We start from the raw sequence: 16442 nt of genomic DNA, 5'->3' as shown, positions 1-16442 counted from the left end.
CAGATTTTCCCCTAGTGGTGTTTCTCGGTGGGGCCCGTGGAGCTATTCTTGCCAGACGTCTCCAGCAAACCTCACTAGTTCCCCTCCCAGGTTTGGAAATTAAATCTGAGCCAATTTCTAGGTGTCCCAACCCACCCGGCGCAGAAACCGGCTGCTCCGAAATAAATCAACCGCGGTGCAGAGGCAAGGTGATACGAGCGGGGAGATTGGATTAAGGAGCGAAGGTGGACAAGACAGATGGTGGGGTGGGAAGGGATGAAATGGGCTGGTGGAAATCGAAAGGGAAAAGATGACAAGGACACGGGGCTCACTAAAAAAGACAAAGTGCTGGGATTTTCCTGCAGGGAGCTGCAAGAAAAACAAAATGCCGAGGAACGTGTTACGTTGCCGCTGATATTGGTCACTTTTGGGATGTGATGGGCTTTGCTGGGGCAGAACACAGCGGGACCTGGCCCCACCATGGTCCCAGCCCAGCAGGAATAGTTTTAATTTTTAATTAAGAAGAAGTACTATAACCCATTTATTAAATACGTTTTGAATGGTTCCGTCGTGAATTAAGGTCAAAATACAATTTCTAAATTCTCAAGCTATGACGTAGGATTAGCTTTATTATGCATATATTGCATGATTTGTAGGAGCCCCCATCATTATTTTGACAGTTTTATCATACAGTAATAACTTCCTTTTAGATAATTACAGTTACTACATTCAATTTCAATCTTCTGTAGTGATTTCCTTAGATAACTGCACTTAGATCATGTTTCTTTAGCCATACAATGCAATAAACTTTGGATAACAGCACTAATTATTTTAACACTGTAATTTCAAAGCTTACCAAAACAAGTTCAAGGGTTATAAGTAATGAACATCTACTGTTCATTAGGAACATTACTCTTCAAGGAAACAAAAAGCAGAATAGGTAATGTTAATACATAACAAAAGTTACTTAAAGTTGGTAAATTGTATGCATCTCGTTTCACTTTATCCCTGTTTCTCATGCTAGAACATCCCTGGCGGGTCACGGAGGGGCCCCCAAGAGTTGCCAGGGAAAGTGTTGCTGCCTCCTTCTCCCGGCCAAGCACCGTGGGTGTTTGAGACCGTTAATTAGGCTTTGCCATCAGTAACGAAGACAGATTCCCACTCAGAAGCGAGCGTGGGCTTGTAGCTGATGCGCTGGCCACCTCCAGGGTCAGAAATATCTTTGCATCTCTCAGACCAGAGCGATCTCTCCCTCCAGTCCCCGGTCATTAAAAGGAAATTAATTTTACTGGGCGCTGAAGTAAGTAAACTCTCTGATTTCTGGTCGGTTATGACTGTTAACCAGCTAGATCTCACTTTAATAGCTTATTTAAAGCACTGGGCCTCTGACAGCCTGGGTGATGGATGGAGCTGTCAGCGTCTGCTTCGTTTGGAGAGGAGAGGAACATCTCTTAAACTAGAAGCTCTATAAATCAAAAGGATGAAAATCAGCAAGTGCATTTTTCTGGACAGGGGCGTCCTTCTCCCTGCGGAGTGTAACAGGCACTAAATTGAGGTTGGATTTATCGGGTCTGAAACCCCTTTCGACAGGCGCTTTCGCAGCTGGAATGGAAGAGAGCGGGCACACAACAGCAAAGCCGGGCGGCAGCCGAACCAAACGCCGTCTCCTTCGCAAACCCCAACCTCGGAGATGCTGACCGCACTCGCCAACAGCCCCTCAATAGCAATTTCAGAGCAATTGCTCATAGATACAGGGTACTGCTGCTTTTCCCCATGGTCAATGCTCCCCAAATCCCGTGTGCTCCCTGCAGACATGGGGATTCATTCTGTCTGCGATGCCTGGAGGTTTGGCAGTGCCGGACCCATCGCGCTTGTGTTAACGGGAAAGGAGCAGCATAAAGTTTTGCATGGGGAGATGGTTCTGTGTCCTCCTTCGCTGGGGAAAACACAGACCCCTTGTTCGACCCATGGAGCTCAAGCAGAAAGCAAACTCTTGGTTTTTTCCAGCATCGATACAAAACCATCATCATATGGCACAAGGTTGAGCAGTATATCAAATATTAGCAGGGCAGATTGTTACTGCTTCGGGCTCTGCCAGGTTTGAGACCCCAGTAGTACTAGAGACTTTTATCCGTGTTTTTTCAAGGCTGCCTTTCCCACAAAGCTGATGGACAGGCACAGAACCCTCCCCCCCCCGATGAGTTATTTGCAGCGCCTTAGTTTTGTTTAATATTGAAAAGATGTTTAAAACGCAGCTCTGACCTAGATTGGAAGTTCTTTGGGGGAAGGCTGTCGCTGGCACAGGCGGGTTGGGGAGCCCTTGCCTCGCCAAGGAGCGCTGCTGTGATAAAATAATCATTTAGGGGTGGGAATTAACCCACTTAATCAGCAGTGCTCTTGGTTTGCTCCTTGGCGAGTGCTCAGAGGTGACTTGAGGTGCGCTCCTCCTGCTCGGCCCTGGCGGTCGCCATGGCCGCTTCCATCCTTGCCTTGCTTCCCTGATTGCAAAATGTTTGGACTTTTTCCTTTTCCCCTCTTCCTTTTCCTTTTCCTTTTCCTTTTCCTTTTTTCCTTTTCCTTTTTTCCTTTTCCTTTCCCTTTTCCTGTTCTCCTTTTTGTGTTTTCCTTTTCCCTTTTCTCCTCTCTCCCTTTTTCCTTTTCTCCCTTTTCCTTTTCCCTTTTCTCCCTTTTCCTTGCTTTGCTGGGGCTCCACCTGAGCAGCCCCCAGCTCCACTGGAAGCACCCTGCCCTGCCACAGCAGGCAAGCAGAGGGATCTTTTGGACTCAAAGGACAGACATTTTTTTGAATGCTCTTTTTTTTGAATGCCAAGGTGCTCTTTTTAGGTTGAAATCTGCATTTTTTAAACACTTCCCAACATGCAAGCGCACCCTTAAAAAATTCACAAGTGCCATCACGTCACCCTGGGATGGGTGTCTGTAATGACCTTTAAAAAAATATGAAGTTTAATTTTTCTCCTCCCAAAAATGTAAGCGTGCACCCGGCTGCCGCAGGGCTGCCAGGGCTGTTGCCTTGGGGTACGTGTAAGCTGTATCTCCTTCAATTTGTGCAGAGGATGCATTGAGGATGTTTCAGGGGTTCCCCCTAAGGGGAGCCAGCGGTGGGGAAGGGGCACAGGGGTCAGCTGGGGCTTCCCCCCCCAAAAAAAACCCCCTTTGCACAGCCCTGATGTCTCACACCAACGCAGGGCTTCATCTTGGAGGCTTGTGATGTGCAAACCCCGTTCGGCTCCGGGTGCAAATCTCTTGGGTTTGACATACGAACCCTGCGATGCTCCCACAGCTCTTCCAGGCTCCTCTTAAATCGCTTTGAGCTTTCCTTTTTGGAAGGAGGAGGCATTTTGTGCCATTGCGATGGCAGAGCGCGTCTCCCTGCCCATCAGGTCCAGGGGTTTCACAGCAGAGCCGTTGAAGGGAAAGGCAAAACTAGTGAACCACATAATTAGTTTTTGCTTCAGTGATTAATATCACTTGCAAACAGGTAATCGCAGCCCGAGCAGGCTCCTTCGCGATGCTTTTCCTAATGAATGAATGTAGCTGGCTCGTCCTTTGCCTTTTAATATGAATACAAACAGAGGCAGCTGCCGCTGGAATAAATAGAGCTTCTCGCAGCGAGAGCAGACCTCTTCATTCAGGATCAGAAACTCCCTGATATCCCCCAGCAGCACTTCGCTGCCGCCTGATCTTAAACCATCCCCACGCAAACCCCCAGCCCAGCATCCTCCCACCGCCATCCGGCAGCGATATTGGCTCTTCCAGCCTTTCCTGCAAATTGATAATTCCAGTTTGCTTTCAACACTCAGCAATCAGCCTGGAGAATCGTATTTGCTGGTAGGAGCAGGGGTAGCAATTGAGCGCGGGAGTGAGCGGGCTGGCTCGCTCGGCATGCGGGAGAGGCATTTGTACTTAAGTAATTGGATAGCGGTGGTGTATAAAATCGTAATGGCTCTATAATCTTGTCGTACAATAATCCCGCGTGCGGCTGCAGAACGCGGCTCCCCCCGACCCCCGAGCAGAGCGCTGCCCTCGTTTAAATGTGATTTAACGAGGCTGGAAGAGCAAGCGCTGATTGCTCGGGTTTTTGAAGGCAGGCGGTGTGGCTGCCGCTGTGGAATAATAATAATTTTGGGGAACGTTGCTCCAGCGCTGAGTGGAGGAGCTCGGTGTCAGGATGAGCCCCAGGGTCAGCCCCGGCGTGTGCCCAGACGGGACGGAGGGTGATGCAGCCCGGTGGTCCACGCCATAGTCCCCGTGCCAGGAGCCTGGGGCTTCTCTTTTCCTCTTTTCCCCCCTTTTTTTTTTTTTTTACAGCCTAAGCAGTTGTCCAGGCCAGTTGTCCTTGGGGGCTGAAGAACTACCTCTTCCCATTGATATTTTGGGTGCCGAATTTCCATATGCAGGCTGTGCCTCTCTTTACACACCCCAGTCGCTGGTAATGGGGGGGGGGTCACAACTCAGTGAAGCCGGGGACACAGCTGACCCTATTGCTACAATATCCAGGCACTTCTCGTATATTTAAAAATAGAAACACCAATAACGATCTGTCTCTGTATCAAACCCGGAGGGGGAAGTAGCTTGATTAGCTTATAGATCTCCTCGTTTACGTGCGAGTGACCGCGGTGTCTGGGGGAGGGGGCGGAGGAGGTGGGGATGTACAGGGAGAAATTGGGGAGCAGCCGGGAGGGGAGATCCACTGGCCACATCTGTGGGTCATGGTGTGGGTGTCCGGACAGTGCTGGTGTCTCTGGGTTTGTGTCCCCCAAACGCCCTCTGAGGCTGGTTTTTGGTGGGGCGGCTGGTGCGGAGCTGATGGATGAGGGGGAGCCTTTGGGGCACCGCGCCGGGCTGTGTCACCATGATCGATAGCGGGGACACGGAGAAATATGAATAGGGAGAAGGATGAAAAATGCAGGAGTTCGTGAGCTGGGGCTGTTTCGTGTCAGCTTGTGATGTGCGATACGTGGTGTGGGTCCACCTGCAATGCTTTCGCCCTCGCATCCCTGCACCCAAACCCAAGGTTCCCCAGGGAAACCCGGTGGGTTAAGGCTGGGGCTGCTCCCAGCGCTCTGCTTTTTTAGGTGACCAGGGAAATGTCACTTCATCTCCCTTCCCAAAATCCAAGCCAATAACACGGAGCAGATTATTTTGCAGCCTGCGGTCGCCACCCTCTTCAATCCAAATAAAACCCCAAATCGGTGCAAGTGGGAAAAGAAGAGGGGAAGATGCTTGGGTCCCATCCAGCCGGCGAGCGGGTCAGTGTGGAGGTCGCGGGCATAGACTGGTGTGGATTGAACGTATGGATTAGCCGCGGCTCGGTGTGTTCTGCTGCTGGGAGTCAACCCTATGGGAAGCGGGAGCAGAACGGGGCAGCGGCGTTGTCCGCTGCACCAGCCCGGCAGCTGCCGGGAAGTGCGCGGGATACAGCAAATATGTCTCCCGATGGTCGGGGAGGGACCGGTTATGTTTTAAAAAAGTGATTTATGCTCTAATCGGTCTTGAAGCTTCATTATTCCAAGCATTAGTGTGTCTGAGCCAGTGGCCTTATTTGTTAATGCACTGAAAGCAGCAGCAGATGTGCTATTTTTCATTTGTGACCCAATCAGCTCGCTGATTCATCTACTTCCATTTTCATTTCCCTGTCATTGATTTATTAATGATGTCTTACTTATCTGGGGCTCTTTCGGAGGGCTCCTATGGCCCAGCCCCCAGAGAGATGCTGGAGGAGCCCTCTCCCCTCCCCAAATATCCCGTTTTTCAAACCATATTCCTCCTCATCGCTCCAGAGATTAGATGCTTTAATCATTTAGTAACTGAAACAACCTCTGCGGCTTGTACGATTTGTGGATAATTTGTCTGCTGAGAGAGCAACCTCCCTCTTTTCCACCACAGGGGGGGTACCCCATCTTCTGGGATGTATTTGGGTATGGGGGGGCATGGGGGCTCCATCCAGGAGCTCCATGGGATGCAGAGGGGGGATGTCCAGGCTGAGAAAATTGACTGGGTTTCTTGCTTTTCCATCCTCTCTGGGTTGGTCCAGCCTGGAATAATCCCCAGGGTCAGAATTTGTGCAAGAAGCTCCATTTCTCCCTTACTTTGAAAAGCTGGTAAGGAGTTTGATCAAACTGTGAGGAACTTATATGGATTTTTTTGGACAAGCAAGTCCTTTCTGCGCTGCCTATTTGACATGGGCCATGCTAGGTTCACAAGAAATTATTTCTTTTCTGCATCCTATTCCAAAAAATGTCTTTATTCCCATAACTTTTCTAACAGTGAGCCTGGAGCAGGTTACTGGTTTGCCTTTGCTGTGTAAGGGGATTCTCCTCCTGCCTCTGTCCTACTGATGAATCTCTTCTGGACAAGCCACCAAGCAGAGGGAGCTGTGGGGACCTGGGAAAAAGCTATGGCCGGCCCTGTCCCACAGTGTCCCCAGGGATTTCTGTCCTTGGCCACTGCCAGGCTTTTGGCATCCAGCATCTCTCGAACTTTTTCCTCCTGAAAGCTTTTTTCACTTGGCATCACGCTTTGCCGAGCTGCCCAGAGTAAACCCATGCCCAAAAAGCCCTTCTTACTGAAAAGTGTCTTTTTACTGAGCAACTCTGACCTAACGCCTTCGGGGCTTTTCAGAAACCAAATTCTGCCATTAAACACACACATGAAGCCGCTGGATTTGGGGAAGGTCATTCCAATTTTATTCACAGATCCTCTGTGCTTTTATTCAGCCAGCCCTAAAGCATCATCCCTTGCCCCTATAAATTGCTCCTTGCTCCCAGTTTTCCTGCTGGGAACGCCTGGGAAATATTATCTGTTTCCAGCTGCTCGCCTGAATCCCTGGGGGAACCATCTTTTGCTTCTAGGGATATTTGAGGGATTTACAGTGTTGTTCAAGTAACTGATCCCTGAGCTTCAGATGTGCCAGTGATCTTGCTGCTCCATCTGATCGCTGCTTTGATTTCCAGCTTAGTTAAGTCCTTGGCTCTTTGCAGGATAGTTGGCTCGTTATACAGTATGTTCGCCTTTATTGGAAAAGCGGCTTTTTTGCAGAAAAAAAAAAGTTTCCTGGGTTTTTTTCCCTTTGCATCCTTCTCACATGATGAATTTTACATGCTGATAAAGGACTTGCAGGATTAGAGCCAGCAGGTCTGTGTTACATTATTGGCACTATAGACAAGCCCTTGCTGCTTTTATAAATGTAAGTACCTTTCCAAATCAATAAATCATCATTAACATTGCTTTAAATTGGTACAACACGTCGAGGGAATTTGCTGGGTAATTCTTTTTCTTCCTGATTAATTTACTTTGCCCGTGTAAAATTCAGACACTTCAGGGGCAGATCCTCATCTCAATGTCCTGGATTTTCACCAGCGCCATCTCCGAACTCTCGCTTGGCTGTAGCCCAGCTTCAGCTGGGCACTGCGAGAGGCAGAAAGTGGTCTTGTGGTTTTGTTCTCTTTCAGAAAGGAAAATATCCAGTGCCACAAACAGGGATAAAACCCTTCCCCAAATCCTCTGGGAGCAATAGCTTGGGGGGTGCTATTCTCTTCCCCTGAGCCACACATGCTTGCTTTCTAAGACTACCCAAATCTGCATTGAAATGGAAGAAAGGAGCTCAGTGTTTCGGTCGGGGCTGGGAATAATACACATTTTGAATCGCCTGGGGAGCGCGATGCACCCCACCTGCTTCTTCCTCACAATTAGGGCCGCTGAGCTAAAGCCACTTGCTTGGAAATGCCCCGAAGACACGTTTGCACATTGACACAGTCCATTACCCTATCTCCGCCGGTTTTATTGTCGCTATTTATTAAAGACTCTGGAAATGTGCAAAGCTTTCTTTCTGCAAGGAAGGGGCCTGTTATGGGCTTGGGAGAGACCAAAATCCCAGCCACCCGCATGAAAAATCACTGCCCCCCCACTGTGAGGGGCGAGACAGTCGAGACCAGCTCCCGTGGGCACATGAACCTGATTTATGCCCTGGGTAGAAAACTTTCCCAGCTTCTTTTTTTTCCCTAAAACGTTTTGAAAACAAAGCATCCGAGCACCCCAACCCCTGGGAGCACCTCAAGCCCTGGGGCCTCAGCTCATCTTCCCTCGCACGGGGTGAAATGCAGTTGTTGCATCGGAGCCCCTTGCTTCAGCGTGTGTGTGTCCCCTCATGGTCCCTTACTAGTGGGGTGTGGATTAATCTCCCATCTTTTAAAATTTTCTTGCCCACAGGCAGTTTGCAACCTTGTGGCTTTAGCCTCTCCGTCCCTCCAAAGTTGGGGGTCTCCTTCTGGCTTCCCCCTGTATTTTCTCTCCCAGCATTTTCACATTTGGGATTTGGACTCGAAATGCCTTGTATTCCCGCCCCCCCCCCCCCCCTTTTTTTTTTTCCTGCTTGCTCACAGCATCCCAATAGCTTGCTGTACAGATTTGGGAAAAGCCAGGTGGTGATGTGGCGGCTTGGGCTGCCCTCTCTTGGCATTGCTGCATGTTGCACAGAGCAAAATCTCCGGACGGAAAAAAAAAAGCTTGTTTCAAGAGAGCATCTTCCCTGCTACAGTTGCCTCCTTCGCAATGCTTGATGAGAAGGGCTGGTTTAAAGCTCTTCCATCCTCTGCTTTCATTACACGGTGGTCAGGTTCCCTGTTTTAAGGTCAGGGACCATATTGCGACTCCGTGATTCGGGCACATCTGTCTGCCAACTTCCTTAATGAACCTTTTCAATCTCGCTTTCGGCCCTACAGTAGCTCCAAAACAGCCCTTGGGGGAGTAATTAAGGATTTTTTCACAACATTTGTGAATGTGACCTCCTGCTTCCCTCCCCCCCGCCCGCCCCGACGGTGGAAATCACTGCAGTGCACATGTGATAAGGCACGAAATCCCCCTGAGTCATGAGGGCACGCTGCTCGATAGCGCTTGGCAAGTCCTGCGACTCCTTCTTGGCAGGCAGGCTGCTGAATCTCATCAGCGAGACGGAGAAAGGTTACAGCCGAAGGTTACAGGCAATCTTTTCCTTTTTTTAAAAAATATAAATTTGGATAATATCGATCTGTTTAACTTGCTTATCTGCAGCTTGCTGGTTTTTCACTCTGCAAGGTGCAACGTTGGCTGGGGGCACATGATGCCAGACCTAGGAAAGGGCTGTTTCCCCGGTTTGGAGACCGTGGTCAGCTTATCTGTGGTTTTCTCTGTAATATCTCCAGTCTGTTGTGGTTTTTTTGCTGTGAGGGCTTTGCATTTGCAGAGAAGAGATCTGGGGGATGCTGCTTGCAGGGACCATCTGAGTCGCCCTGTGCGCTTTCATGCTGCTAATATGGTAGGCAGTTGGGGGTCAGCATCTTTCCTTGGGCTCTGGAGCAAAACCTGAGGGTTCAGCCAAAAAAAAAAAAACCCTCTTTTTGCTGAAGCAAAGACTTTCTAGAGTCACTCCATGGTCTGGCACCCTCTGGTTTCCAGGGCTTGAACCTGCTGCTCCCCACAGGGTGTGGGTATGGGTGCGCCGGTTATTTGCAGAAGTGGTACCAGGAAAAAACAAAAAAAAACAACCAAAGCCACATCATCTTTTTGATCTGTTTTGTAAAACAGCCCTTTGGTTTCCAGGCACCCCTATCTCCAAGGGGCCAAAGGACACGCTGCTCTCTGTCCCTGTGTTTGCCACACAGACCTGATAAAATAGCTCTTGATTGCTAATTTCTCTGCTGGGTTTTCCTCTGGGGCTCTTATCGGGATGGTAGATAAGACAATGTGAGACTGAGCGAGTGGATATGTCAGACAAAAAAATAAATACTGTGCCTTACAAGTCCTCTCGTGCGTCCATGAATTTGGTGCAGCAACAGCCAAGGAGCCTTTTTCCCTTCTCCAACTTTTTTTACAAAGTAATGGTCTGTTCCTGATGGGAACAAAATCAGAAAGCTGGGGCTGAAAACATCATTGTTTATGAAAATATTCATTAAACGGCTGCTCTCTGACTCCTGTCCAGCTGGATCGGGCACGGGGCTGAAGGTTCTCCTTGGCAGAGGACTGCATTGCAGTTTACAGCCGGCTCCCAGCAGTGGGGCCACGCTCCAGTGCTTCGGATGGAGCAGCGGCTGCACATCAGCCCCTTTGCTGCAGGCTGCACACCCGGCCGTGGGGAAAAGGACCCCCAGCATCTCCTGAACACCAGCCACGAAGCCGAAAAGCCTTGGGGATTTCTTAACTCATGCCTGCGACTTTGCAGAGCATCCCTCTTTGACCAGTTGGTTTAAGGGCATTACCTGTTTTGCTGCCATCGTGTCTCTGGGGATGAGGGTACTTGTGGTGTGTCGGTGCTGGTGACACCAGAACACTGTGGGATCCAGACCGGTTATCCCCAAATCATGTCTGGAGGTAGAGCATCGCTTTTCCTCCTGCACATTGCTTCCAGAAGTTGGGCTTATAGCAGGGTATCCCAATGCCCCCACATTGTGCCCCCCCCCCCCCCCCAAATTGAATGTTGTCCCTAATCTGTCCTATAAAAAGCGACATTTTCCCTCTGGTTGTTTGTTTTTGTTTTTTTTTTTCCCAGCAGATGACTTCTCCGGGTGGAGCAAGGAGGTGACCTTGCATCTCTTTACAGTTCAGTGGAGCCACAACCTGCGGGAGCTGTGCCCAGCTCTCTGCCCCCACCATCCCCATGCTCAGCACCATCCGATGCTCCTGGGTAGCCCCTTCTCTTCCAGCCTCAGCTTGGGATGAGGGTAGAGCTGCTTTGGAATCAATCCCAAAGATGCTCTGGAGGCCACGCTCAGCAATGCATCCGGGATAACGCTCCCAACCCAAAGCTGCTTTCCAAAATACCTTCGTGTTCTCTGCCAATGTCCAATATTCGCTGCCGCCCTGTAATGCACAATACAAGCAAAACCCTCTGGTCTGCAGAAATGACCCTAAAGCCAGTTATGAGGTCCTTGGCTGGGAAAGGGGAAGGGGAAGGAGAAGGGGAAAAGGAAGGGGAAAGGGAAGGGGAAGGGGAAGGGGAAGAGGGGGGGCTGCGGCTGCCCGAGCCCCTCCATCCCTGAGCGCTGCTGCCATCTAATGCCCAAGCCCGGGCAGCGCAGGGAGGCTGGGGCACGGTACGGCCAGATCCTGCTCCCCAGGAGAGACAGCATCACCCGGGAAAAAAAGCAGAAGACCCCTTTTGGGTGCTAAGAGAGAAAAAAGAAAACCCCCAAACCAAGCCCTCTTTCTTTAAGGGGTCTTGTTGCTGCAGGTAAATGATGCTCCTTTTCCAAGCGCCAGCCCGAAGAACCTTACGGATAACTGCGAGTAGTGGGAGCATCCAAGCAGGGCTGCAGGGTAGCCCGGGATGCTTTTTAGTTACAGGTTGGTCCTTTTGGCTGAGGACACTCAAAATTTGCAGGGTAACCACCCTCCAGCTCATCACAGCCAACACTCTGGTTCTTCTGAAACTGCTCCCCCTCAGTCTTTTTCTGCCATGGAAGTAAAGGAATGGATTTCTGGATTAGCTGGGATGATGGGCTGGCCGGGAGGTCTGCAGAAGGACAGGGGAGTTTCTTCAAGTCAAATATTGAGGGTTCATTAATCTCTTTATTTAAAAGTGGTGTTTCTGTCTGTAATGATTTTTTATTTATTTAGTAGTCTTCAAAGCACTCAGCAGCAGGCTTCTTACTCTGCATCACTCTGCAGAGGGTTATTTTTTTCCATATGGCTTTATATTCACAGTTACCATTTACCCAAATGCGTGTCACTGCACGTGAAATGGATTAAAAACTGGCTTCTGTCCTGCCCAAAGAGTAACTCCAGTTCTGGGAACAGGAGGAACAGTGAGACCCTCAAAGCGATATCTATTTAATCTCCTGAGGTTCTTCCAAGGGCTTTTGATGATTCCACCAGTGGTGATGTTATGTTTCCTTCCTGTTGCTGGTAAGGGATGCAGAGGGCAGGAGGACTACGCGGCTGAACACAAGTAAAAGCAGTGTTTGGAGGTCACAATATTTGGGGTTGCCTCTGCCTTTTGGGAAGGTGCTGCTCGGCCCCGGGGCGGGGATCCTGGGGGGATGAGGAGGGCAGAGATGAAGGGTGCTGGTGCATCCGAGGCTGATGGCCCATGGGCTCGTGGGACCCAAGCAAGAAGTTTTGTAATGACTATGCCAAAAATCAAGGTTTGATTTTATTTAGTTACCACAAAAAAGTTTACCTCTGTGTGCAGGTCACGATGCTCCTGGTGGGAGCTCCTGGGCCTCCTGTCAGGCAACATGACCCCCAGTTTGACCGTGAAGCTCATGCAATTGGGCATGGAACTGGTGTGTGGCCTCCAGGCTTTGTGTCAGGTAGGAAAAAACCTTTTTTTCTTTATTTTTCCTTTACCACTGGAAAGGCTCCATCTGCACACACATGTTGGTGGTCACAGAGCATCCATCCACTGTCTCTGGCACTTCTTTTGTAGCAGTTACCTCCTGCCAGGAAACCATTTCTTGCTGGTTTTAGGCTTTGCCCTTCGCTTTGGATTGGCCCAATATTAGAGCTTTTTCTCCAAAGTTTGAAGAGCAGATGCTTATGATTTGTGGATGAAGACTCATGGCAAAGGCATGGTCAACTGGAGACCTCTGTCCTCTGCAAGGACATGGTCATGCCATAGTCTCCAGCAAAGGGGACCTTTGAGAGGCGGCAGCTGTGTTTGCAAAGAGTAGTAGGGATCAAACTGGGAAACTTTCTGCCCTGGTGCTCAATGGGGTCTGGCCAAGGCTCCCTGGTACCCTGTCTTCTCCTACCGTGCTGGCAGGCGCCTGGCCGAAGCCATTGCTATGTGCAAAGAGATTAGGTAATACCGGTTCTGTGTTTGGGGTCTGAGTGTTTCTTTCAATTTAGCTTAACTCGGTGAGGAATTGACTTAAACTGGATTGATATAAGCCACTCTTAAAAGATTTAAGCCCCATCGTAAGAGGATGTGCTCATGATTTTACACTGTATTAACCCAGGCATTTGAATAACTGCTTCAGGCTAGGTCTATACTTGGGTTTTATACCAAATTATTGCATTTCAGGCCTGCCTGGTTTTTTAATTAAATCCATGAAAAATGTTAATGTGGATTCACTTACACTGGTGGGAAATGATCTTACAGTGGGTTAACTTTGGGCGTCATCTAGCTTTCCCAAGAGTGGGGACGAGGAGGGTTGCATGCTTGAAGGGAAGAAAGTTTGCAAACCCAGGTAGCTCTTAATCTATTTTAATCAGTGGGGAGAAGAGAGGAACCAAAATGTCAATTAAAAAAAAAAAAATGAAACCCCTTCACATATTCCTGGGGCCAGCAGTTTCCGAAAAGTGAGGGCAGAGATGGCCCCATCCATGGGGCAGAACCAGGACACTTGGCTGCTGGGCTGGAGCAGTAAATCCCAGGGTGGTGGTTTCCTCGTGGCTTCCCACTCTAAACCCGGTGACTTTGGCTAACATTTTGTTTTTTAACAACGTGCCCATCACTGTGCCAGCACCTTACCCCGCTCACAGCTCCGGCTGATGTAAGATGCCGGTCTCACGTCGGGCCAGGCACCCGTGAAGCAGCACTCAGCTGCAAAACAGCAAGTTTTGGCTAATCCCTCTCCTAGCACAGTATATCCCTTGCACGTATACGCTGCTGCTCTCTAATAGTATTAATAATTCTCCCTTTATTTCTCACTCAAACACTCTTGGAAGGATCATCCAATTTAAATCACAGCTTCTCTAGTTAGCGTGTGTCACCACGAGAGGGCAATAAATCATCTAATTACAATGATGGAGCCGGTGTCCTTTCACAAAGCCACCCATGATGAACTTAAATGGATTTTAAACATTAATATAATAGGCATTTAGTAAAGAATGGGAAGGAAAAAGAACATTTTAAACAAGCCAGCAGGTTCCCCTGAATGTATTTGGGATGCGGGGCTTGGATTGGCCACCAAAACCATCCTGATGTGCAGCGCGACGCTGGAATTAAAACCGGGGAAGAGAGTCCTGCCTCTTTGAGATGCTAATTCAGGTAAAAGCTCATTTTGAAGAGTGCAAACGTACTGACCCTAATGATTCAGAGCTATTTGGAGAGCTAATGGAGGGTTACTAATTTCAAAGCATATCAATCTCATAAAAAGTGAAAGAAGATGGTTCCTTACTCGACTGTCCTGAAGGATGTCTAGGGGCTAACCGGTCCCTTCCCGAGCCGGCCACTGGTTCCATGTGCCAAAATGCTCTGCCACCCCCATCGCTGAGGCTTGGCCCTATGAAAACCAAGGAAAAGCCACTTTATCCCCCAGGCTGATGCTGTCTGGAATGGGGATAGAAAGTCTTGTGCTCTAACCTATGGCCACTCTAACCCAAGGGGGTATTTTTGCTGTAAAATGGTCCTACTCTTTGTTTTTTTCCTCCAGGGTGATGCAGCAGGGTCCTGGTGGGCATTTTGTGGCTCCTATTGGTAAGTCCCCAAATGGGACCACCAGTGGTGGCATGAGCAGATGGTTCCTACCTCTTGTGGGATGGGTGCTTGCGCTGACCTTGGCTGGTTGCTGGTCATGAGCTGCTGGAGGATTGAGGGTGGAAGATGTTCCTGAATCACCCAACTTCAGCAAAATCTTGTCTTGGCATTCCTTGGTCTCTGACGGGAGTCCCACATCCTCAATGTCCTCATGTCCTCAGTCTTCCCAGCTCCTAAAAGGTGTCTCTTTAGTGACACTGAGTCTGGTTACAACTCATTACTTAACTGGGACCCCAGCAGGTAGACAAGTCTCCCTTTTATCCCCTCCCGTGGGGAAGTCCCAAATTCTGTCTTGGCCTCGTCTCAGCCGTGCCCTGGGGCAATAGGGCACCTACCCATGGGGCAGGACTGGCTGTTCAAGAGGTTTGAGGGTTTTCAAGTGCTGCAATACAAGATGTCCCTGGCATATTCAGGTCTTTCATTTGCCTTCTCATGCTTGGTAGGCTGAGACACCGAGCCGGTATACCTGCCCGCTGTGAAGCTTGGAGATGGGGAGAGACCAGAGGTTTTGTACAGGAATCCAAAATGACCCTGATGAACCAAGGTCAGAAATGAGCAGATACAAGATCTCAAGGCCCAGGACTTCTGGGTACAGTTAGGAGGGAAAAATTAGACACACAAGTATGAAATGGAGACGAGATGGGGAAGCAGCTCGTTGGGGGACAGGTTGTGAAAGCAGAGAAAATTGCAGCCTAAGGCCAATGTGGCACTAAACAAAAACTTGATTTTGGGGATTTATTATAGAGAGAGTCACATGTGAGCCCTGGTAGGGAGTTATCCTGCTTTGTGTGCTCCTACCAGGCATGAGGGAAAGCACCGTGTCCAGACTGGGGCTTCAAAACATTGTAAGCGACTTGGACAGAGTCCAGAAGGGGGGAACAGAAGTGATCCTGGGCCATGGCTGGTGAGGAGAGATGGGCTACGAGCCTCCTGGAGCAGGAGTTGGCCTGCCTGTTCCTTGGGGAAAGGTCAAAGCAGCAGCCACTGCACTTGAGGCAAAACTGGTTTGAGTTGGAAGAGCAATGACATGATGAAGGGACCGTGTGGAGCCTCTATCTTGGAGCTTTCCAGGACAGGGAACTCCTGGGAAGGGACTGGGTCATTCAGACCTTCCCCAGCACTGACTTTGTGGCCACCAGGAGCAAAGCAAGCCTGACGGGAGCGTTATTAGCTCCATCCCGGTGCCGGAGCTGGGGAGGACTGGGAAATGCTGCTTGCCATCAGCTCTGGAGGTCCCCTGCAGCCCTGCATGTGCCTGAGCCCTGTTGCTTTGTATTCCTTCAAGAACAAGGCTAGTGATTAGACTTAAACCACAAGAAAAAACAAGGAAGCCAGTGTTAATCTGCCAACGAGACCTACAGCACAGCCAATGCTTCAATGCTATCAAGAAGAGAGATGCCGCAGGCTTTGGGAGGAAGGAGAAGGCTTCGGGACAGGACATATCTGCTATGAATAGTTATTAGAGGGCAAAAGAAGCCCATGCTACAGGTTCTTCTGCAAAATAAGGGGCTGGCAAGAACTGAGGTCACCTCTTTTTACAGCAAGTCCTAATGTAAGGTTTAATGAGATGGACGTTACAGACTCAGGTATAGATTTAAACTCCGTGCAGCATCATGAATGTCTGGGTCCTCCTGGTAGCAGTTTTCAGCATCTTCCACTTGTATGAGCAATGGGATGGAGGACAGTGCAGTGGCGTGGGTGCTGGACACCCCGACAATTTGTTTGCAGCAGTCCTGGACTAGTATTTCCCAGGCTTTCCCCCAGACTGGCACTGGGAAAGCTGCAAGGGCGAGTGAGTTCAGTCCCAAATGGAGGATGAAACGGAGGAGGACACAGAGCCCAGGCAAGTTCTGCACTGATTTTCATAACTAATAAAGATCCGGTATGAATATGAGATTGAAAGACCTCAAAGCTGATTAAATCTGTTTGATATTTGAGGGTTTCCTCCCCCTCCCTCCCCTTTGTTAAAGGACAGTCTCCTCCTTCA

The sequence above is a fragment of the Harpia harpyja genome, chromosome 3, assembly GCF_026419915.1.
Source record: "Harpia harpyja isolate bHarHar1 chromosome 3, bHarHar1 primary haplotype, whole genome shotgun sequence".
Classification (NCBI taxonomy): domain Eukaryota; kingdom Metazoa; phylum Chordata; class Aves; order Accipitriformes; family Accipitridae; genus Harpia; species Harpia harpyja.
Note: the sequence above shows the minus strand (reverse complement) of the source record.